Source organism: Musa acuminata, chromosome BXJ2-9 (genome assembly GCF_036884655.1).
Source record: "Musa acuminata AAA Group cultivar baxijiao chromosome BXJ2-9, Cavendish_Baxijiao_AAA, whole genome shotgun sequence".
Classification (NCBI taxonomy): Eukaryota; Viridiplantae; Streptophyta; class Magnoliopsida; order Zingiberales; family Musaceae; genus Musa; species Musa acuminata.
This window is the reverse complement of record NC_088346.1, coordinates 50234928-50255020: the sequence shown is the minus strand read 5'-3', so window position 1 is coordinate 50255020 and position 20093 is coordinate 50234928. Positions and strand designations below refer to the sequence as shown.

At 40.2% G+C, this 20093-nt stretch overlaps 1 pseudogene; it reads left to right on the top strand.

Moving 5' to 3' along the window:
• Window positions 1-574: 574 nt before the first annotated feature.
• Window positions 575-19631, top strand: LOC135622123 (DEAD-box ATP-dependent RNA helicase 57-like; annotated as a pseudogene).
• The last annotated feature ends 462 nt before the right edge of the window (window positions 19632-20093 follow it).

Genomic DNA, 20093 nt, shown 5'->3' with positions numbered 1-20093 from the left:
GTCATTCGGGTGTCTTCGGGCGACCGACAATCCTGCTTAATAGGGCGACACTAGAAGTTGTCTAACGCGATCCCTTCAATGCTTAAGTTAGCAAAAAGAAGAAAACATCAATGTAAATTGTATGATTGAGTTAATGTATAGAGACATCTATTTTGGCATCTATTTAAGGGTATTGACCACTTTCTATGATTTCAAACGTCATGCATTCTTGAATTTTTTTAAAAAATATATTTTTATTAATTTAAAATAATATATATTTAAAGATAAATGATGCCCTGAATTATCGATATAAATATCCGTACAATTGGAATGTGACGACTGTTATTATTTTTTTTAGCGGTAGCACGAGCCCATACTGGCGCGAATGGTACGGAAGGCATCTCGTATATTAAATGTCACTGTAGAGGGTAATGCGGTCAATTCATGGCGATGTCGTTACGCCACGTTGCCTGATGGTGATTCCGTGTTCATCATGTCGTTAGGGAGACGGCGGAGATCGTATCTGTTAACGGATCGTTTCTAGCAACCCGGGCGTCCCTCTCACCGACCTATGATACTAGACACTCCACCCCTATATATTCTCCTCTGTCCTCCCCATCATATTTCTTGAAACGCCTCGTTTGTTCTCTGTCTTCGTTCTCTTCGAGCTCTGTCGTTGCTTCAGAGTTCTTGAAATTTTCTTTACGGAACTTTGTATGTTCCCTCAAAGAAAATAGGAATCAGTGCCATTTAATACGCGAGAGGACCACTCTCAGCCACTCCTTGTCGCCTCTCTGCTTTGTCTCCGAGAAAAGAGGGAGCCGCTTCGGAAGGGTAAAACCCTAATATCATGTGAATTCTTCCTTGATTTCTGGAGATCTTTGTCTATTTTCATGTTTTCTTCGTTTATCTGGTTGCTGATCGTGTATCTGACCGGATTGATCGGGTCCTGTGTCTTCCATTTCGCTATTTTCGAGTCGCTTTAAAGATATTTTCAAGTGTGTTCTCTACTAAATTATGGATCGGTATGATCTTTGATTAAGCAATCCGTTAGACAGATATCTGTTCTTGTTTCCAGATCGGTATCATTCTCGTCTTTTTCGTGTTCATTTTTTGATCGATCTAGCGCTGGGAATATTGTTTTAGAGACGGATATGGTGGGTATAAGGGTTGGTTGTTTGTCATGAAAACTGTTAGATCAGGTAGATCTGCAATGGTTTTAGGGGTGGCCTTGTTCTATATGCTTGATTTTCTTTACGGAACTTTGTATGCTCCCTCAAAGAAAATAGGAATCAGTGCCATTTAATACGCGAGAGGACCACTCTCAGCCATTCCTTGTCGCCTCTCTGCTTTGTCTCCGAGAAAAGAGGGAGCCGCTTCGGAAGGGTAAAACCTTAATCTCATATGAATTCTTCCTTGATTTCTGGAGATGTTTGTCTATTTTTCATGTTTTCTTCGTTTATCTGGTTGCTGATCGTGTACCTGAGCGTATCGATCGAGTCCTGTGTCTATCATTTCGCTATTTTTGAGTCGATTTGAAGACATTTACAAGTGTGTTCTCTACTAAATTATGGATCGGTGTGTCTTTGATCAAGCAAATCCGTTAGACAGATATCTGTTCTTGTTTTCAGATCGGTATCATTCTCTTCTTTTTCGTGTTTATTTTTTGATCGATCTAGCGTTGGGAATCTTGTTTTAGAGACGGATATGGTGGGTATAAGCATTGGTTGTTTGTAGTGGAAACCATTAGATCAGGTAGATCTGTAATGGTTTTAGGTGCTTCTTATGGATGAAGAAGAGATTATTGGATTGGTTGCCGATAAGTGGCTGAGAAAGTTTATTCATTAGTGTTTGATAAATCCAGCTAATATGTTTGTAATATTATGATCAGCTTAGTGAGTGTGGGAAGTTCTTTATGGCAAGCCAAGGAGGGCACCGACCACAGCCAGTAAATGAATGTGATATTTATTCAGGTAAGCATTGTTTTGATTGAAGCTTATTGGACTTTCGTAGTTCTAATGCTTGAGTGAATATTCTTGTGCAATTTAGTTTAGTCTCCTTTCATTTTTTTTTATGGAATGTTATACATAGGTTTTTATCACATGATATTATTTTAGTAATCTCTTTTTAAGTAATAGAAGCAATAATTGATTTGCATTTTTATTCCATAATGCATTTTCATTACTAATTCTGTTACATCTGTCATCTGATATGTTATACATGTCAATACATCATCGTATATAAGACTTTTGGTTGGCTTGACGAATATGAATTCATGAATCTAACATCTATATTTTCCCCTAAACCCTAAAATTATCAAATTCTGAATTACCCTATTTTTCCCTCTGAGTTTTCAATCTTTCTTGAACTTTTTGTTACTTCCCTCTGAGTTTTCCCTTTGTATGCACCCTAAGAAAAAAGAGGTATCACTGCCATTTAATACGCGAGAGGACCTCTCTGTCATCCCGTTCTTGCGTTTCTATCGCCTCTCTCCTTTGTCTCCGAGAAAAGAGGGGACCGCTTCGGAAGGGTAAAACCTTAATCTCATATGATTCCTTGATTTCTTTGTCTATTTTCATGTTTTCTTCGTTTATCTGGTTGCTGATCGTGTACCTGAGCGGATCGATCGAGTTCTGTGTCTACCATTTCGATATTTTCGAGTCGATTTGAAGAAATTTACAAGTGTGTTCTCTACTAAATTATGGATCGTGTCTTTGATCAAGCAATCCGTTAGACAGATATCTATTCTTGTTTTCAGATCGGTATCATTCTCTTCTTTTTTGTGTTTATTTTTTGATCGATCTAGCGCTGGGAATCTTGTTTTAGAGACGGATATGGTGGGTATAAGCATTGGTTGTTTGTAGTGGAAACCATTAGATCAGGTAGATCTGCAATGGTTTTAGGGGCGGCCTTGTTCTTGACGCTTGATTTAGTATATTAATTGCATCTGATTTCCTGTTTTATAAGGATTGTAGGCTGTTTCATGGTTCTTGTTTGCGAATTTGGTCCCTGATAGCTTTGAGGTGGTAGACATCCAGATTAGCTTGGGGATTTTAGACCTTGGAGCTTGTAGCTTCTCTAATCATGATACGTTTATTGTTCTATTGCTTGCAGTTTTTTATGTGTCTAAATTTATAGTGACTTGGCACCAATAACACTGTAGTTATTTACTTCTAAAATAAAGTATTGGTTTTGATGTGGAGTAACATGGTTTATATATATGTTTGCTCTCTTTTATGGAGTTATTTAAACTATTCCATTGGAGATCATCCATTTTATTTATAGAAACCCATGGTGGTAAGGTTTATGATATATTAAGCTCTGTATTTTGTATGATGAAGCTTTAAGGTTATTTTGACCATTGAAATTGTTAACTGTTGTATTTTATATTCTTGGTCATCTGCAGTTCTTCATGATGAGGTATTTAATTTGGTAAATGTTTCATTTGTTTATGGTTGTTTTCTTTCATCTTTTCTTGTATTGATTATTTACTGTATTTTATGTGATTCTTTATAGCACAAATGTCTGCACATTTTCTTTATATAAAAGTACCAACCTTGTAGGTTGTTCATAAAAATTGTTCAGTTTTGCAATTCTCATGACAATATCCCGATTATCATATTTTTTAATTATCATAATCTTCAACATTAATGCCTCTTTTTTAGTCTATTTTTAGTTAATTATGGTTTGGTCAGACAAGACTACTTGGATACAGTTAATCTATTTTTTAGTCTATTTTTAGTCTATTTTTCATGGACGAGACGGAGGTGGGTTTTCTCTCGTTGCATCGGTCTTCGATGACGATGGCATGCTTTTGCTTGCTTCCATCCTTATTGTCATCGTTCCATCATAAGTTCTTGATCCTTGGTCCAAAGATAGTTCGGTATAGGGATTCTTTGGTAAAGATTCTTATGGTCTATTTCATGACCACCGCTTCCTCGATGGTGGTGAAAACCTAGCCGTAGACACCATCATTAGCTTAGCTTCCTTGGTAGAGGCTAAAAACGAATGTGGCGATCAACAAGGAGGGTTTTCTATAATTGCATCGATGGTGATCTCTTGCATTCGCTTGTTTCCTGTCCTATAGTGGCCATTCTATCGCAAATTCTTGATCCTTGGTGCAGAGAAGTGTTGGTACAAGGATTCTTTTGAATAGATTCTTTTGGTCACAGATTTTCATAGCAAGCTCTGCTGCTGCACCAAGGATCATGATTAGAGACGGATATGGTGGGTATAAGCATTGGTTGTTTGTAGTGGAAACCATTAGATCAGGTAGATCTGCAATGGTTTTAGGGGCCGCCTTGTTCTTGATGCTTGATTTAGTATATTAATTGCATCTGATTTCCTGTTTTATATGGATTGTAGGCTGTTTCATGGTTCTTGTTTGCGAATTTGGTCCCTGATAGCTTTGAGGTGGTAGACATCCAGATTAGCTTGGGGATTTTAGACCTTGGAGCTTGTAGCTTCTCTAATCATGATACGTTTATTGATATATTGCTTGCAGTTTTTTATGTGTCTAAATTTATAGTACAAAGACTTGGCACCAATAACACTGTAGTTATTTACTTCTAAAATAAAGTATTGGTTTTGATGTGGAGTAGCATGGTTTATATATATGTTTGCTCTCTTTTATGGAGTTATTTAAACTATTCCATTGGAGATCATCCATTTTATTTATAGAAACCCATGGTGGTAAGGTTTATGATATATTAAGCTCTGTATTTTGTATGATGAAGCTTTAAGGTTATTTTGACCATTGAAATTGTTAACTGTTGTATTTTATATTCTTGGTCATCTGCAGTTCTTCATGATGAGGTATTTAATTTGGTAAATGTTTCATTTGTTTATGGTTGTTTTCTTTCATCTTTTCTTGTATTGATTATTTACTGTATTTTATGTGATTCTTTATAGCACAAATGTCTGCACATTTTCTTTATATAAAAGTACCAACCTTGTAGGTTGTTCATAAAAATTGTTCAGTTTTACAATTCTCATGACAATATCCCGATTATCATATTTTTTAATTATCATAATCTTCAACATTAATGCCTCTTTTTTAGTCTATTTTTAGTTAATTATGGTTTGGTCAGACAAGACTACTTGTATACAATTAATCTATTTTTTAGTCTATTTTTAGTCTATTGGTCAGACAAAACATTAATGCCTCTTTTTTAGTCTATTTTTAGTCTATTTTTCATGGACGAGGCGGAGACAAAACATTACTGTATTCTTGTGGACTTCTTTTTGCTATCCTTGAAAGACTTCAAAGTATTGCTTGGAATTGAATGGCTATCAACCCTGGGTGATGTTTCTTGGAATTTTTCTAAACTAATTATAAAGTTTTTTATTAATGGAAAGTAGGTGATAATAAAGGGAAGACGTGGAAGTAAGGTTACAAGTGCCATTAGCCAACATATGGAGAGGGTTCTTCAGAAGACTGCAACGACTACTACATTGAAAGGTCGACCTATTGCTTACACAATCAAGAAGTAGAGACTGCACTTACTTGATCAACGGGTTGTGATAAGCTACAGATACCCTGTGACTAAAGAAAGTGCTGAAAGAAAAGCTCCCTGAGTTTGATGCTGCTCAGCCTTGAGGACAAGGCTGAATTGAAGGAGGAGGAATTGTTAAGATCCTTTTATTTTTTAAACTTTGAATAATATTTTATTGAGTTGGTCTAGTTTAGTAAGGGCCAGATAGGGGTTTAATTGGTATTTTTATTTATTAAGAGTCCAAATCCTAGTGGATTCTGGGTGGAACTCTATAAGTAGGGATGTATTTGTTTCTTTTCAACAATTAATGAAATATAATTCGAGTCTTTTGACAAAACCTATGAGGTCGATCCTCTCGAAGTGATCAAAGAGGCTGATCCCATAGAAGTGATCATCCTCTTTTCTCCCCTTTCTTCTATGATAAAAGCTTAGGGTCTTATTAGTAGCGGAGAGATGGCGATCAGCTTCTTCTTCGTCGCATTCTTCGCCGAAGGCCGGAGACATCTGCAACCTTCGTCGCGTTCTTCATCGATGGTCAAAGACATCTGCGGCCTTCAACGTCTTTGCCAAACGCTGCATATGAGGAGAAGACCGTGTTCTTCTCCTCGTCTAACACAAGGAGAAGAAAAGGAGGCGACATCGCTGAGGTAGCTTACGCCTCCTTTTTTATTTTTTTATAATTTATATATTGATTTTTATTTTATATATATATATATATATATATATATATACCGAGCAGTACACCCTAGTATACCACTCGGTACACCTATACTGTACCGTACTAAGCAAAGATCGAAATGTTGACACAATACGAAATTACGAACCTTGGTTCAAGTGGTTGCAACTTTGATCGTTGTCAAATGTGGTGTCTCATATATTGGGAGCCAGCCAATGCCTATTGGTATTTGGATTCTTGGAATATTGCAATAGGCTGGTTTGTTTGGGAGTCATCACCTGGTTTGATAATCTTATTCAAGACATTGCATATTCATCGTACTTTTGAGTAATATATGATGATGATTTAAATATTTAGACAATCTAATTGAGTTTGCTTTTCATTATGCCTACTGATATCAGGTTAACAAATTGTCCTTCAGAATATATAAGCACAATACAACTTTTTTTTTCTAAATTGTTTATGAAATGTACCAAAAGAAAAGGCTGAAAATGTTACCTTAGGGCAGGAGAAAAACAATAAATATTATTTGGGTCTTATTCAGGAGATTACTTGAAGAAGAATAAAGTGAATTTGCCTTTACTCAAGCATATTGAATCTAGATCAATTATTTGTAGAGGGCTTGCCTGTTTCCGTAGATGTTGATTACATTGATAGCATGAATACACTTGCTTTCCTGTTCTGTACAGACTAGACTTATCTTTGCAATTACTAATTTGCATTCATGGATTTAAATTTTTCCTCAATTTTGAATGACTTAGAAACATGCATATTAGTTTTTTCCAAGGTCCATCTTTATTGTGTTGACAAAGCTCAAAAGAAAACCAACAGAGGCTATGCATGGAGGAAGGTAATGAAATTTATTGGTTTTTGGTTTTTGGTTTTTTGTCTGTTTACTCTTCTTAGACCTTTCACAATCATTACTGAAACTTTAAATTACAAGCACTGCAGTTGCTGAAGCACTGTCCATCAGCTTCCTCTACCTTTGTTTCACCTTCACTAGCTGAACACATTTTCTCACTATTTGTTGTCAGAACAAAAGCCATAACTTTAATTTTGGTAATTATGCAAGACCATGATGTTCCTAAGCCTCTTCTATGGTATGACATATTGTTCCTACCTTCTTCTTTGGTTTACAGATGCCTTTCTACTCTATTTTACATAGACTATTATACATCTGTTAAAGAGCCCTTTTAGTTGGCAATATAAGATACTTGGACAACCATTACAACCGATTTTGTGCTGGTCTATGAACCAATTCCCTGTTTGGATTGACTTTAATCCTTGAATCTTTGTTCTTTGTTGCAGCAGCCGAAGAAAGAACCGGATGATCTTGAGGGCATAGCGGATGCAGCGCCGGACACCTTGCTGAAGGTGAAGGCAAACAAGAAGGAGAAGAAGCGAATGCGCAAGGATAAGGACTCTTCTGGTTGCATCTCTGGCTTACCTACACGCACCTTTTGTGTGATGCGAGCTTCGTTTACATGTCATAATCTTGTTTGGGATTTGGTGTATGAGATGCTGTGGAGGGGTTCAGTGTGTTCAAGAGTTCCGAGTCTTTGTCCTCTATTCTAGAAAGAAATGCTTTGGAGGTTACTTCTGCTGAGATGAAGAAGGACGTGGAAAAGGAGATTGAGGTGATTTTGGTCTAGTTTTGTTATTTTTTGTTGAATGATTCTTTTTTGTTTTCATACCTTAAAATTTTTGTTTCCTGCTTCAGAAAGCTTCTATTCTGCGTAAGAAGTATGGAATTCACATTTCGGGACATGGTGTTCCTCCCCCGCTTGAGAGTTTTGCAGAGCTAAGCTCAAGGTGAGATCCCATGTATGGAGAATCCTTGTTTAGAGATCAACTTGCAGCACACTGTTGCTTGGCTTTTGGCACAAATTTTTTGATGGTACATGCTGAACGTTCTCATGCTGGCCTATGTAGTGGCATCAGTGCATAGCATATTCTGTATGCACTCATGCCCCTGAGCAGCCCAGCCAGTATGAACATGTTACTGGCTGAATTCAAATCCTTAGTTTATATTATCTCAATATCATAATACATGTCCAGACCTTGAGCTGATCGCATGTGGCAAGCTCTGTGGTGTCCTATATTTGTGCAATGCAGGCAGCAGCGACATTTCCTGTTTGTTCTTTGATTAAGGAGGTTCACAACCATTATCTTTTTGTCCTGCCTTTATTTAAGCTTTTTAGGATTAAAGACATGATGATCATAGACTATCATGACCATCAGTTACTGCATAAAATATTTGCTACCATTGAACCAATATACTGAACAATGTCTTCAGATGTTTAATACTCACATCCTTACTGTAGAATTTTTATCTTATTAGCTTGAAACAAAAGAAAGAGACATAATGGTTCTTAGTTTTACCTTTAATAGTTCTGTCAAAAAAAGCAAAGAAAACAGACAATGTCGTTTCATCTGCTGCTAATCACTATTGCTAGTTGACGATAGAGATTGATTCTTCATTTTGGTAACCTCCAGAGTTGAGGCTGAATGACAATGTCATCGTGTTAGATGGTTGATCAAACAAAATCAATAATGTTTTTTCTTTGTTTTTGCATCATCAGTATTTTGACATTTTATTTTCTTCCAGAGTTTATTGCACAGGGTTCCATAATTGATGTGTTTATCCAAGATGTTTCTGTACCTATAGAAGTAATATTGTAAGGAATAATATATAAGAACAATATAATATCTATAACAAGGACTTGCTATATCATATTGTCATTTTTCATTGTTTTGGGGATTATCTGGCCTCTTCTCTGTCTTTGGTATCTTGTGCTCTTGTAAATTCCTTACATATGGGTACCTATAGCGCTGAAATGTACTACTTCATAGTAATAATTATGTGACTATATGTTGTCAAATAGAACAAATCACATTTCCAGCAATGTTTCTTTTTTAGTTCATCCTTTTATACAGTTGCAGTTTTCTTGCCGAATTTCTAAGTTCTTGAATTTTTGATTTTGTGTGCAGGTATAACTGCAAACCATATATTTTGCGTAACTTTTCTGAACTTGGTTTTCGAGAGCCTACACCTATTCAGAGGCAGGCTATTCCAGTACTCCTTTCTGTATGCCTTAAATTTTGCTTCTCTGTCTTTCCTTCCCCCATTCTCTCTCTATGTCTATCTTTTATTGAACTTTAGAAAATTTACTCTTTTACTGCTGAACTAATTTCTCTATGCTGTTACAATATTATCATTATCTGAATAGTTCAGGACTAACATATCATGGTTTTACATATTTCAGAAGAGGGACTGCTTTGCATGTGCAGCAACTGGTTCTGGCAAGACATTGGCGTTTTTATGTCCAATGCTCATGAAGATTAAGGTATCATTATTATACATGGACAACCATCTTGTCAGTATTTTACTTTGCATTAGTTTAAGTTTTTCTTACTGTTATTAGCCAGGGTTAAAGAATAGTGTACAAGCTGTTGTTCTCTGCCCAACTAGAGAATTACGGGGAGGAAATTTTACATCCAGTTAATGACTAAGGAGCTCTACAGGTTTGGTGATTTTGAAAAATTGCCGTGATATAATCATATCCACTCCTCTCCGGTTGGACTTTGCTATTTGCAAAAGGAAGCTTGACTTGAGTCGGTATGAACTAAAAAAACTTTGTTTGTCCTGTTTATAGTAAATTCATTCCGCACATTTTTATGCTATGAACTAGCAAATATCAAAAATTGGAACATAAAAGATATGCATAGATCTCTAGGTTTGTTGTGTTTCAAATCACATAAATCAGAGTCTGCTCTTCTTCTGGGCCTATTAAAATTGATTATGAAGCTCAGATCACAACCAGATTTTGTTGGTGAGAAATATTAATGTAATTATATGTTTTTTGTCATCATGCCAACACTCACCTCTTTGAAGATGAGGATATTCTTATCTGTTTATTCTTAATGGCTTCCCATTTGTTGTATATCAATTATTCTTTCTCTGTTTTATTTGCTTACATGATGTAGGCCTACCGCCATGCCAGTGACCTTTATGGTGTTCTGTTAGCATGCATCAACCATGCTCATGCCACCATGTGGTAGCATGCACCAGTATATATGCCATGGATGCACTTATATGCATAGGAAGCAGAATTATGCTTCTCTGCTTCATGCTAGAATTGAGCTGATGTGGTACAAAATTAGCTGGTAGACATAGCAAATAGTGTTTTACTTTATGCTTGGTTAAAAGAAAATGTATTGGGAGGTTAGAGTAGTTGAATAGGACTGTTGTGAGAATACAATAGCATGTATAAATGTATTAAGATCTCTATTGAATGTTGTTATGATCAGCCAACTCTGTTTACTAGAAAACTTGGACAGGTGCAGGATGTTAGATCGTGGGATTGGAGCAGGAAAATGGTGTTTTTTCATAATAGCAATCACAACTGATTTATTATCTCTATACAAAATACAGGAATTTAGACCATTTCTTTTTTAATCACAATATGCAAATTCGAGTTTGTGAAGCCCTTATTTTACAGGGATTAGAGAAGGCACATGAAAGCAAGGTTCGTAATTTCATATCATGGAGTATCGAGCTTAGCTCGATACGATACAAGTATATCGAGCGATACGTTTTAGCGTATCACTCGGTGTATATATATATATACATATATATAATAAAAAAATAAAAAAAAGGGCGACGTCGCCTCGTTTCTTCTACTCGCATGGGGAGAAGAAACGTCGCCTCATTTCGTCGCCAGGTTTCTTCTCCCCGCGAAAATAGGGTGACATCATCAACCTCGCATTTCATCGCCTCATTTCGTCGCCTCATTTCGTCGCCCACTTGCAACCTCTCATAAGTCCCGAAGGACCTGTAAAAGAGAAGTTGATTAGTTCGAAGAACGAGCAACAGACAAGTCCCGACATCTCGTGAAAAGGGAAAGCTTTACAAGAAATTCAGCGAGCACCTTGCGTGCACAAGAGAAAAGAGGGAGAGGAGGAAAACAAGGACTTTAGAGGGTTGAACGAATAGCTGCAAGTCCACAAACAATTGCTCACCGGGTGCCGAGTGCGACAACAAGTTCTCGTCAAGATAACGTGCGAACTTGCGAAAGATTGTTCAACGCCCGACACTATATCGAAGCTCCATCCCCCATGGTGCCACCCAGGTGGTTCCAAGGTCCTGAGATGACTGACATTTCACGTGCGGCAACGGGCTACAGAAAACAGCCCATGACACGTAAAAATGGAGTTGTTTTGAGCTGTTTTGGGGTTGTTTTGCTCGATTCGGTGAGCAGTCACACTGTAGCGCTGCAACTTGTTCGAACTAACATTTTTACAAGCAAACGGACTTAAAACCAAGCTAAAACATGATGCCAAGCAGCTGTACATATAGGCGAGAGCGACGAACAGTTCGTTGAACGGAGTTATTGCGGGTGCGCGACGATCGTTCGTGACATTCTCCCCCACTCAAACTGTCGACGCCCTCGTCGATGCTTGTTAATAGTTGATGATTGCTTCTTCATGTCATAGGGCATCTTCAGTCTCCCAATTGGCTTTAGTTCGAGGAAGCTTTCGCCACTTCACTAAGTACTTAGTATGCTTAGCTCCAATGGGTAGCTTTATCTTGCGATTCGCTAAAATGGTTTCAACTCACTTCTCGCAGGAGGCTGTGGTGGGGAGTAGCCAAGTTGGAACACTTCGGGAAGCATCTTGCGGATCCGAGTGGTAGGCTTTCAAGTTGTTGGCGTAAAGAACATTATGAATTTTGAACCACGTCGATAGCTGCAACTTGTAGGAGACATTGCCCACCCTACTGATAATTGGAAAGGGCCCTTCATACTTGCGCACCAATACTTTATTTACTTTGTTCCTAAAGAATTGGAGTGATGCTGGTTGGAGCTTGACCAACACCAAATCGCCGATCTTGAACTCTTGTGGTCGTTGATAAGACCCTAAAGGTCTTATCGTCGCTCTGATACCAATTGATAAGACCCTAAAGTCTTATCGTAAAAAAGAAAAGAGAAGGGGATGATCACTTCGAGGGGATCAGCCTCCTAGAGTTTATCAAAAGACAGAATAGTATTTTTCATAGATAACTGAAAAGAAGCAGTTACATTCCTATTTATAGAGTTTCACCCAGAGTCCATAAGGACTTAAACTCTAATAATAAATAAATATTAAATAAACCTCTACTTGACTCTAACTGAACCAAACCGACTCAATAAACAACTGGACTAAACAGACTCAATAAACATTATTCAAAAGCCCAGAAAAAGGGTCCTAACAATCGCCTTCCCAAGTCTACCCACTTCTTCAATCTTTTTGTCGCCTTCTCCAAGAAAGCCAGCGTAATATCTGTATTTCGATGCCACTCTCTTGCAAAGTGGTAGGTTGACGGACTATTCTCAGTATACCCAATTACCATGGTATAAGGAGTTGACGGTTATTGCCCTGTAATGATCTCGAAGGGGCTCTTGTTGGACGCAGAGCTCCACTGCAAGTTGTAGGAGAATTGGGCAATGTCCAACAACTTCATCCGATCTCGTTGGTTGACACTCACGTAGTAGCAAGGTATTGCTCTAAGAGCGAGTTTATCCTTTCAGTCTAGTCATCCGTCTGGGGGTGGCGGCTTGTGAAGAAGTATAACTTCGACCCCAACAATTTGAATAGCTCGGTCCAGAATCGTCCCAGGAACCGAGCGTCTCGATCACTGATGATATTGTGCGAGACTCTCCAATACTTCACCATATCCTTCATCATCAGCTTGGTCGCCTCCTCTACTGAACAGTGTAGGGGAGCAGCAATGAAAGTTGCATACTTAGAAAATCGATCGATCACCATGAGTATCGATCCGAGTCTCCCTACTACGGGCAAGCTTGATATGAAGTCCAAGGAAATTCTCTCCCATGACCTTTCTGGTATGGGCATGCTAGTCATAGGTGCCCAGCAAGCCAATCACGTGAGTGATGGCACGTGTGACTTGATACAAAATCTTTTTGCTTATTATATTTTGGCGTATATCACTTTATAACTATTGCATAAATGCATACATATATTGTGATGTCCTTGGATTTGTGCAATGGGAATCGGATCGTGATGAGATCACGATAATGAGATTGATTCACCTTTAAACACATATCCTAAATGATCCCGGTCATAGGTTACTAGAGAGGGACATCGTGATAACCGGATAGACTGGTGTGTTGTATACCCATCCATATGATGGATGCAGCTGGTCTTATAGCTGCTCGTGTAGGGACACTAGGGATACAGTACAGGTGCTCATTGGAGAATGAGTTCACTGATTGATCTGCTTACGGAATGCTGGATGGTTGATGATGCCTTATTGTTAGACAGTGATTCGGTAGTCCTAGTGGTGTATCTGGTCCTTAGACTTGAGACACCAAGGATGCCCTGTATGAGTGCTCCACTCTTTGATACCAGACTTATAGGTTTGGCTGTCCCAGATCTAGTACAGCTGGTCATTGGGAGTGGTAGTCGACCTTACGAGGGCTATTGAGTGTCGATAGAGGATCATCCACTCTCGGCGTCATGAGAGGAATATCCTATGTGTTCTTGCTCAGACAAATCCCTGGCCAGGGTCATTCGGGTTGAGAGAGAAAGAGTTCTCCGGGAGAATCCGATTAGAGCGAGACTCGAGTAGAAACCGTATGGGTCTGACAGCACCATGCTCGATATACGGTCTCTGGGATATTAGATGGATGAGGGATTATAGGCACGGTAACTGAGGACAGACAGGTCCAATGGATTGGATTCCCCTGTATCATCTGGGGACTACGGCGTAGTGGCCTAGTACGTCCGTAGTCGATGAGTAAGTGAATTATTACAGAGATAATAATTCACTGAGTTAGAAGGAGTTCTGACAGGTATGACTCACGGCCAGCTCGATATTGGGCCTAGAGGGTCACACACATATGGTAGGCATTGCGATGAGTAGAGGTTCGGATATGAGATATCCGACGGAGCCCTTGTCTTATTGGATGCAGATCCAATACCCACTAGGGGAGGACCCATTAGGGTTTGACAGGGGACCTCTATAAATAGGAGGGATTTAGAGCCTCATAGGCTAGAGCCTTTGCTTGCCTTTCCTATTCTCCTCTTCCTCTCCACCTCAGATCAGGCCTAGAGTTTTTGAGGAGCATCGTCGCAACCCTGCTGTGTGGATCACCGCTAGAGAGGAGGACGCTTGACCTCCTTTACCCTCTCCTAAGGATCTGCAAGTAAACAGGGATATACGATCTCCCTAGGTAACAAAATCTACTCTATATGCAGTTTCATGTTTCGCGGATTTTTGCGCACCAATCTTCGCACGACGACGAACATCTTTTTGGGAATCGGGGATTTTGTTTTCTTGTTCTTCCGCTGCGCATGTGATGTCGCCCCCATGATTTCCCAACAGGGCAATGGTTCTAAAAGTCCCACCGGCTTCCGTTGCTCCACCTTATCTTATCGGCAAGTGAGGCACGTTCGAACATATTCCTCCACATCAGTCTCCATCTTCGGCCAATCGAAGGCCCTCTCCACGAGAGCCAAGGTTCTATGAATGCCTGGGTGTCCAGCCCAAAGGAAATCGTGACACTCTCTTAAGAGTTCATGTCTTAGATTGTCCACTCGAGGAATATAGACCCTATTCCCTTTGGTGCAAACGAGTCCCTCCTGGACCCAAAACCATCGTGCCTTGCCTTCTTTAATGAGCTATATCAGGGCTTCTGCTTGGGGATCACTGTATAGTCCATCCCTAATCCTGGAAAGGAAGTTGGAGTGCAACTGACTTGCTTGGCCTCTGCCCTCCAATTGTATGGCATTCATATGCTCCACTTTTTGACTCAATGCATTGGCCGCGACATTCGCCTTTCCGGGCTTATACTCCATTGCCATATCAAACTCAGCCAGGAAGTCCTACCATCGTGCCTGCTTTGGGGAGAGTTTCTTCTGAGTTTAGAAATAGCTCAAAGCGATGTTGTCTGTCCTTAGTACAAATCGCGATCCAAGAAGGTAGTGTCGCCAAACTCATAGACAGTGGATCACCGCTGTCATCTCCTTCTCGTGCACCGGGTACCATTGCTCGATTTCATTGAGTTTGCGGCTCTCGTAGGCCACCGAATGACCCTCCTGCATGAGTACTCCCCCAATAGCGAAGTCTGAAGCATCTATATGGACTTCAAAGGGCTCCCCATAGTCTGGCAATTTAAGCACTAGTCTTCCAACACAGCAGCCTTCAGATCTTGGAATGCAATTTCACATTTATCAGACTACTTCCAAGACTGCTCCTTTAGCAACTCCGTTAGTGGAGTTGCATGCTTCGAATACCCTGCTATGAAGCGTCGATAGTAGTTAACGAAGCCAAGGACGGATCTCAACTTTGGCACCTTCTCTGGAATTCGCCATTCCACAACCGCTTGCACCTTTGATTTGTCCATCCAAATAGAGCCATAACTGATTCGATGCCCTAAGAATAAGATCTTTGTTTGAGCAAAGTAGCATTTCTCCATTTTCACAAACAAAGTGTTCTCCCTGAGGACCTCGAAGATTGTCCGAAGTTGCTTGACTTGCTCCTCGAACGTTTGACTGTAGATGACGATATCGTCTAAGTAGACAACAACGAACTTATCCAAATACTCCTTGAATAGCTAGTTCATGAAAGTCCAGAACGTGGACGGAGCGTTGGTTAAGCCGAAAGGCATCACCAAGAACTCAAACGCTTCATACCTAGTCACGTAGGTAGTCTTCGCTTCGTCTCCTTCAACAATGCGCACCTACCAATACCCTGACCGAAGGTCGAGTTTTAATAAATACTTGGCTTTGCCCAACTGGTCGAACAAGTCCGCGATGAGCGGGATGGGATACTTGTTCTTTACCGTCACTTTGTTGAGGGCTCGGTAATCGACGCATAGTCAGAAGCTCCCATCTTGTTTCTTCTGGAAGAGAACTGCGGATGAGACCGCCGCTTAGCAGTTCACCTAACTACTTTCTAAGTTCTGCCAACTCTGGCGGGGGCATACGGTAGGGTGGTCTCGCTAGAGGCTTCACTCCCGACTCTAACTCGATGTTGTGATCCATGCCTCTGTGTGGCGGAAGAGTCTTCGGCAACTCGGGTGGCATAACGTCGTGAACTCTTTCAGGACGTTCGCCACCACAGCAGGTTTATGAATGGCCTTCTCGCCGAGTGGCTCTAGCTTCATAGCAGCCACGAATGTTAATTCACCTTTTCGCACCCCTTTCTTTAGTTGTAATGCAAATATATGTTGGGGTTCCCTGGCTCCTCTCCGAGAGACAGGAACCACATAGGGGTTGTTATCTCCCATCACATTCCTTCGATGTAGTTCTTGTTGAGCCCATAGCTTCAAACCATCGAGGAAGCTGAACAACTTATCCTTCTCGGACATGTCCTATATGTCCAGCATTAGTGCAGAAAATTACTTCACGTAGTCTCAAATGGAAGTACTCTGGCGGAGCTATCTCAACTTCCTTCTTGCGACGAACTCTGTGTTCTCCGGTAGGAACTAAGTTCTCAACTCCCGCTTCAAGTCCTCTTATGTGTCAACTTGACACCGACCCTATTGGATCTCCTCCCAATGGGTTCGCCCCCAAAGTTTTGCATCTCCGTTCAAATACATTGTTGCTATAGAAACTTTGATTTCTTCAGAATCAGGCCTCGTAGCTCGAAAGTATTGTTCCATATCGAACAGGAAATTCTCGAGCTCTTTAGCATCACTGGCCTCTCCATAACCATGAGGCTCGGGTGCCCTCAAGTTTTGTGGCGGCGCAACGTGGGTATTGCTTCCTCCCGTATTTAGTGCTCTTGTGAGCATGGTCACCCTTTAAGTGAGTTCCGCCACAACTTCCGGTGTTGCACGAAGTCTTTGGTGCATCTGACAATTGGTCGAATAGGGCCTTAACCTTGTCGATCCTAGACTTCACTTTTTCTTGCGAGCTTTCTACCCCAATAAGCCTTCGTTGGCTATGGTAGAGTTCTTCCAAGCTCGCTTCAAAAACATCGAAGCGGGTTTCCGCCGTTGTGAATCTCTCCTTATGACTCTTTTTCCCTGTTGGCGTTCCAGATTGCGCCTCCTCCGCTCGTAGAGAACAGCCAACTTCTCGCTCATCATGTTCGCTGTCACGCTCCTCCTGAGCGCCTCCAACAGCATGAGAGCGAGTGTGCACTTGCAGCCCACCTGCGGCTGCTTGGGGCAAGGGTCCGGCTTGCCCCGTCTTTCTTGATTCGCCACGATGCTTTGCCATGGCAAAGTTGCGAAGTTTCTTCGTTGCTCGCTCAAAGTGGTTGCCCGCTCTGATACTACAATGTCACGGACTTAGCTGGAATTGCCGAAGTCGTGAGGCACCCTTACGGCAAAGACACGAACTTAGCTTGCGTTGCCTAAGTCGCGCTTCGCCCTTGCGATTTACGTCCGCAAAGATCAGCCTACTTGCAACCTCTCGCATGTCTTGAAGGATCTGTAAAAGAGAAAGTTGATTAGTTCAAAGAACGAGCGACGGACAAGTCCCGATGTCTCGCAAAAAGGGGAAGCTTTACAAGCAATTCAGCGAGCACCTTGCGTCCACAAGAGAAAAGAGGGAGAGGAGGAAAACAAAGACTTTAGAGGGTTGACAAATTGCTGCAAGTCCACAAACAGTTGCTCACCGGGTGCCGGGCGCGACAACAAGTTCCCGTCAAGGTAACGTGCGAACTTGTGAAATATTGTTCAACACTCGACACTATACCAAAGCCCCATCCCCCATGGTGCCACCCAGGTGGTTGTAGGGTGTTGAGACGGCTGACGTTTCGCATGCGGCGGTAAGCTGCAGAAAACAACCTATGGTACGCGAAAACATAACTGTTTTGGGGCTGTTTTGCTCGATTCGGTAAGCTATCGCACTGTAGCGCTGCAACTTGTTCGAACTTACATTTTTACAAGCAAAAGGACTTAAAACAAGGCCAAAACATGTTGCTAAGCAGTTGTACATGTAGACGAGGGCGACGAACGGTTCATTGAACGGAGTTGTTGTGGGTGTGCGACGACCGTTCATGACAGGACGATGACAGATCGAGATCGTCGAGGGAGAGCGGTGTCGGATTTCCAAGTTCTCCCTTTTCTTCTCCCTCTTCTTCCTTCTCCCTCAGCTAATACCGCCCGGTAGCGGGCGACGATGATCGAAATCGACCATCACCGATCAATTTCGTATGGTAATAGGGCGGAAATAGCCCGAATCGATGGTACCACCCGATAGCGGACGGTCCGTGTACCAATCTTCTTGTGGATCGGTACGTACTGCCCGTACCGAGCGATATCATTCGAAATTAAACTCCTTGCATTGAAGTATTATAGATATTATTAACACATAAATATGTTGTCATATTGACTTTGTATCCATAGCATTCCGCATTTTTTATGTAAGAAGTGGTGTATAAAGTGCAATAACTTTTATTAATGGTCATGCATATCTCATTTAGTATTTGCTCTGTGCAGGGTTAAATATCTTGTCTTGGATGAAGCTGATAAGCTTTTTGAGCTAGTTTTTGTAGAACAAATTGATTCTGTGGTCAAAGCCTGTTCAAAAACTACTGTAGTGCTACACTGTTCAGTGTGAGTTTTCCTGTTGAAAAACTTGCAAGTACAGTTATGGTTGATGCAGTTCGAATCATCATTGGTAGAAAGTATGCATGTAGAATCGTATTTACACTATGAACTTCCCAGTTTCTTATTCAGATGATACATCTCTAACAGAACAACTTTTGACAGAAATTCTGCCTCCGAGATGATTAAGCAAAAGCCTGTTTTTGCCGGTAGTGAAAAAGGGAATTTTGCTTGCTATTCGTCAAAGCTTTTCAGAGGTACGACTGATATCTTTATATTTCTAGCACATTAAATTCACATGATTAATCAAATATGCCTGTCTGTCAAGCAGAACAGGCATGATATCTTATTCCTTTTTAATGATGGATATCCTTTCTATATTATGAATATAAATATGTCAGTGTAGTGCACTAATACAATTGAAATTGTTTAATCGGTAGTTCGAGGCTCCCTAATAATATTGTTATTAGTAGCAATTTAGATTTATTTAACAATTTTTAAAACATTGAGCACTCTCTTTTTCTCAAACAGTAATAATCAATCAAACTCATGTTGGGAATGCATCCTAATACAGAAGGCAATGCCTATTCAGAACTTTGGATTAGGATTGGAAGTCATCATCTTGATGAGAATAAACAGATGAATAAAGTTAAGTCTTACCAATAAGCAAATATGAATTCATGATTGGATGAGATGTTTATGAACCTTAAAACAATAGTACCATGCCCAAAATTCAACTTTTCCATCGTCTGCCTAGTTTCTACTGTTAATGATCTTTATGCAGATGCACACTCAGGCTTCATTCCTTGTGATCGTCTTTCCATATTCTAAAGCTTTTCTTTTCCTAATCTTATGCTTTTCTAAAATTTGTCTATCCAGATTCTAAAGCTCTTCTTTTCCCAATCTTATGCCTTGTGATCTTCTGCCTAGTTTCTCCTATTGTTCTAAGCTGTAACATTCTTCATCGAAGAGGATAAGCCTTTTCTGAGGAACATAGTCAATTTGATGGCAGCATCTGGCTGTGAGGTTCCTTCCTGGATTCTAGCTTTGCCTAGTAAAACAAAGCACCGACCACAGAGAGACTCGATATCAACCATTCCCGATGACAGTGCCTAGTAAAAGAAATGCTGTAGTATGTTCTAAAGCATCAGGTTAATTTCTCCCATCCTTCCCGAGGTTGGATTTCAATCTATTCACTGATAAAAATGTTTATATGTCCTTCATAACTTCATAGATTATTAAGATCATGTTTTGAGTTAATATGATTATCTTCATAATCATACAGCTTAACCAGATCAAGTCCAAGAAAAAAAATCACAAATTTCAATTAGGAAAAATAAAATAAAATATTCTCTTGTAAAAGTGAATATTGAAGACCAA